Source organism: Lathyrus oleraceus, chromosome 6 (genome assembly GCF_024323335.1).
Source record: "Lathyrus oleraceus cultivar Zhongwan6 chromosome 6, CAAS_Psat_ZW6_1.0, whole genome shotgun sequence".
NCBI classification, from domain to species: Eukaryota; Viridiplantae; Streptophyta; class Magnoliopsida; order Fabales; family Fabaceae; genus Lathyrus; species Lathyrus oleraceus.
The window spans coordinates 181,892,521-181,897,983 of record NC_066584.1 but is presented as its reverse complement, the minus strand read 5'-3'; the positions used below and the strand labels follow the sequence as shown (position 1 = coordinate 181,897,983).

Genomic DNA, 5,463 nt, shown 5'->3' with positions numbered 1-5,463 from the left:
CAAAATTATTCAAGTGAAACAGGCGATGAGTCGACTCAAACAGGGGATGAGTCGACTCAAACAAAGTTTTTCCAGGGTTGAGTCGACCTATGACCCGACCTGTTCAGACCCGTGGCTACATGGTTCAAATGAAAATAGGAAACGAGTCGACACAACATGTGGATGAGTCAACTCATTCAGTTTTCCCAGAATTGAGTCGACCTGTGACTCAACCTGTTCAGACTCGAGAGTTATGCTCCGAGTCATGAGTCGACTCACAGTTCTTAAACTCCCAAAAATGAGTTTTGAGATGTATTTTGATCAATTTAAACCAATCTCTTATGAACCTACGGTATTAACGATGATCAAGTGCATGATTCACATCTATGATATGCTCCTATATGTTTGACACGTTGAACTTATATTTTGAACATGTTATAAGATGAATGCATTCTATTGTATGATGACACCATCCAAAGTACACGTTATGGGCTACTAGAAAGGTTAAACATCATTAAAATAAGAACTATGCATATTTGCCCTCACATACTTGATAACACTGAATCACACCGCGTATTTCACTCAGGTTGCACATGTTTATTAGGTTTTTATTATCATTTGGCTTGTGTTATGATTTCTTTTGTGTTGTTTTAAGGTATTTAGCTCTTTCAGGACCTACGTATAAGAAACGAAGCAAAAAGGCCAAAAAATTAGGGTTTTTGGCAAATATTGTACTCGTGGCATTCTGCATAGCGACCGCTATAGGTGAAGCCATGACACATAAGCCCTCAACCAGGAGGAAACTGCCATGATCCCATGAACTTCCCATTTACTCACATGGCGGGCGCCATGGAGGGCTGGCGGGCGCCACCTTTGAATTCCACATTCCCACTAAAGAGAAGTTGAAGGGCGTCCTGGTCTTTGCATGCTGTTGAGTTCCTCTATAAATAGGTCGTTCTAGTTCACTTCCAAATCATCCAACTTAGTTTATAACACTAAGACTATAATATCATCTGTAAAAGCGGTAATCTGTCACATCGAAGGGTTATCGCACCTTAGTGTAATTGAGTTGGAGAACTTTGATTTTGCCGTCATCTTTATTTTCAAGGTCAAAGGGTCATTTACTTCCTTGTACCAAATTTAAAGCCTCCGTTTGGAGCAGGTTCTAATTTAATCGCCTTTTTATTTTACTTGCCATGCCTTACTTCTTTTAATTCCCTGCCATGCTTTACTTTATTTAATTTCCTGCCATTGTCTTTACTTTATTTAATTTCCTGCCATTGTCTTTACTTTATTTAATTTTCTCGCCATTATCTTTATTGCTCGTTTTAATTGTTTTACACGCTTTACTTGTTCTTCACGCCTTACATTCTAAACTTCTTTTCATCATGTTCAATATCGTTGTATTTGTTTGTATTACCATGTCTGGCTAAATCTTTCAAAGGTTAGAATGTAAGGATCGCGGTTAAAGAGATGTTTCACATATTGCATCTGTAGAAATGCCTTAGGGGCTGTTTTGATTTTTAATTCGAGTTTTTTGAAACAAACTTGGTTAATTTAAACTACTCAAGGAGTGCGAAAGCACTCTGGCTTAGTTAACTAGGAATTTTTATCACTTTAAGGAAAAACGATTTTTGAAATTATTTTCGGACGCGTTGATAGATTTAAAATCAAGAAACTCCTTGGGTAAACTTTCCGAATCAAAATCACTTTTCAACTAAGATTACGAGTCTTATTTCTTAAAAATAGGTTTACTACTTTAGCGTTTTGTGCACCTTTTATAAGTGACAATAAAAGGCCGTAATTTAAGGGTAAACTCGGTTCTGAATACGTGAAAGCGACAGTTCCTGTTAAGTGGATTCTTTTTAAGAGTAGAAAATATTTCCCCATAAGTATTTTTATTTAGACAATCGAAGCATCGTTTAACTGACGTGAAATACATTCAAGCTTATCTTTATCTGCACTGTATTTATCATTTCTTTTATTTACTGTTATTTTGTGATGTCAATATCTCATTTGTACCACCTTAGATAAACATTGTAACAATAGTAATCGATAGATTGATGATTTGGTCTCTATGGGATCGATAATCTTTTATATTACTCTGATGCGATTCATGCACTTGCGAATATAGCGATCAAGTTTTTGGCGCCGTTGTCAGGGACCAACTTTGTCAAATTTCGTACCCTGTTGTTACACCGTCTAGACTAAGGAATTATTAGCTGGTAAATGTGAAGAACCCGTAGTACCGGAAATATAGTAGATCCTTTAGTGGAACCTGAACATTACACTTGTACACGAATCTTACTCATCCGAATTAAGAAAGCTATGGTCGAGAATCACGACCAGAGACCTCTTAAGGAATTTTCCCAACCCTCTGACGAGGAACCTAGTTCTAGTATAGTAAACCCTCTCATTCCTGCCAATAATTTCGAACTAAAACCATTTTTACTGCAATTAATGCAACTGAACCAATTCGCGGGTCTCACTACTGAGAACCCAAATCAACATTTAAAAGTCTTTATCCAACTGGGCGACACCTTTAAATCCAATTGTGTTTCACCTGATGCGATTCGTTTAAGATTATATCCTTTCTCCCTCAGAGATAGAGCACGTTCATGGTTAGATTCAGTTCCAGCTAACTCAATAACTACCTGGGAAGACCATAAGAGAGTATTCCTTGCTAGATATTTTCCCCCTAGTAAGATTGTTGTTCTTCGAAACCAAATAACTAGATTTACTCAAAACCAAGGAGAATCACTTTTTGAAGCTTGGGAGAGATACAAGGAGTTGTTAAGAGTCTGTCCACACTATGACCTAGAACAATTGTTGATCGTTCATACCTTCTACAATGGGCTCCATTATTACACAAAGATGAGCATCGACGCTGCCACTGGTGGCGCGTTGATGAACAAACCTTACCCTGAAGCTTGTGACCTGATTGAGGATATGGCTCAAAACCATTACCAATGGGGAACTGAACGAGCATCAATAGAGAAAAAGGAGACCCAAGATGGAATACATGAGATAAGTTCTATGGACATGATGCAAGCGAAAATGGACGCTTTAGCCCTTAAGGTCGAACATATTTCTACAAACTCTAACACCGTAGCAGTAGTCCAAACAGAGTGTGAACTTTGTGGATCTAAAGGACACGAATCGCCGGAATGTAACCTTTTGAACGACCTGAACACCGACCAAGTGAATTATGCCAAAGGTAACCCATTTTCAAACACTTACAACCCTGGATGGAAGAATCACCCGAATTTTTCCTATAAAAACCAGAACCCTATCCAAAATTGTGCACCTCAAAGACCACAAGGTTTTCAACCCCAAAAACCAAATCAACCTATGCAAGTTGTGCCCTAGAAGCCTAACCTTGAGAAGATCATGGAGAACTTTATATCAGGCCAGACTCGGCAAAATAAAGAATTCCTAAACCAGAACATTCACGTAAACGAACTGATAACGCAATTAGGGAGTAAGGTTGATTATATAATTACTCACAATAAAATGCTTGAAACCCATATCTCACAGGTAGCACAAAACCAAGCCCCGCAAACTACACTTGGAGGACAATTCCCTAGACAACCTCAACTCAATCCTCGAGGGCAAGCTAACGCTATCACATTACGAAGTGGGACCGCTTACGAAGGGCCTTATAACCCAGCAATGAGCGAGTCCAAAGCTTCTACCTACCAACCAAGGAGGGGAACCAGTGGAACCCGAAAAACAAACCGACCAAGAAGGAGAAGCCAAGGATAAAACTTACAAACCACCACCCCTGTACAAACCACCAATCCCATATCCGCAAAGACTTAAACAAACCAAAATCGATAACCAATACCAAAATTTTATAAAAGTAATAGAGAAGCTTCATGTAGAGATTCCTTTCACCGAAGCCATCACCCAAATTCCATCTTACGCCAAATTTCACAAAGAAATCTTAACCAACAAGCATAGGCTTGACGATCCCAAACCCTTGGAATGCAACTTTATTTCCGAGAATAAACTTGCTAAGAAGGAGAATGACCCTGGGAGTTTTTCTATACCTTGAATTATAGGGAGTCATGCAATCAACAAAGCTTTCCTAGACTTAGGCGCTAGTGTGAGTTTAATGCCTTTAGCTGTGTGTAAAAGGTTAAACTTAGGAGAATTACAACCAACTAAGATGTCCCTCCAATTAGCCGATAGATCTGTTAAGTATCTTGTAGGCATATTAGAAGACATCCCCGTTAGGATCGGCCAACTTTATATCCCGACAGACTTTATGGTCATGGATATCAAGGAAGACGACGATATCCCTATAGTTTTAGGTAGACCATTTTTATCAACAGCCAGAGCTATAATAGATGTTAAAAGAGAAAATTAACTTTCGAAGTAGGAGATGAAAAGATAGAGTTTATTCTTGCAAAGTTCCTGATGGCAACAATCATAGGAGATGCATGTTACACGATTGATATCATAGATGAATGCATAAGGGAATTCGATCAAGAAGAACCTATGATCGAACCATTTTCAAACCCGAATGAAAAGGATGACGAGCTAAAGGAAACGGAACCTCACACTAACGAATGTTTGGCCCTTACTCCAGACCTTTCACCAAACTTTCAAAAACCAGGTCAAGAACTTAAGGAATTGCCCAAGAACCTAAGATACGAGTTTTTGGATAAAGAAATGAACCGCCTAGTAATAGTTAGTGCCACCTTAAACCAAGACGAGACAAACCAACTCTTGAATGTTTTATGAAGATACCCCTCTGCCTTAGGATACAACATCTCTGATTTAAAAGGTATAAGCCCACCCGTGTGTATGCACAGGATCTCGCTAGAGGAGGATTCAAAACCTTCTAGAGAACATCAAAGAAGAATCAACCCTGTAATAAGTGAGGTGGTAAACAAGGAAGTCCTTAAACTTCTAGAAGCTGGTATAATCTATCAGATCTCTGATAGTAAATGGGTAAGTCTTGTACATGTGGTACCCAAAAAGGGAGGCATCACAGTCGTGCAGAACGAGAAGGGCGAGCATGTGGCTAAATGTATAGAAGGCGGATGGTGTATGTGCATAGACTATAGGAAACTCAATAAGGCAACTAGGAAAGATCATTTCCCCTTTCCATTCATAGATCAAATGCTTGAGCATCTTGCCAGACACTCTTACTTTTGTTATCTGGATGGATATTCTGGATTTTTCCAAATACCCATACACCCCGAGGATCAAGAGAAAACAACCTTCACCTGTCCTTACGGAACATTTGCTTACAGACGAATGACGTTTGGACTCTGCAATGCGCCAACTACTTTCCAATGTTGTATGATGTCAATCTTCGCAGATTATCTCAACGGAATTATGGAAGTGTTCATGGATGATTTCTCAGTATGTGGGTCTGACATTGAGAATTGCCTCATTAATCTTGAGAAAATCCTAGAAAGATGCGTAGAAGTTAACCTTGTATTAAACTGGGAGAAGTGCCACTTTATGGTT

General features: G+C 39.0%; 1 non-coding gene across 1 annotated transcript; it reads right to left on the bottom strand.

The window, feature by feature from the left end:
* Nucleotides 1–2,691: 2,691 nt before the first annotated feature.
* Nucleotides 2,692–2,797, bottom strand: LOC127099929 (small nucleolar RNA R71). The gene has a single exon (XR_007794390.1). It is a non-coding gene; the product is annotated as a small nucleolar RNA R71 (small nucleolar RNA).
* Nucleotides 2,798–5,463: the final 2,666 nt, after the last annotated feature.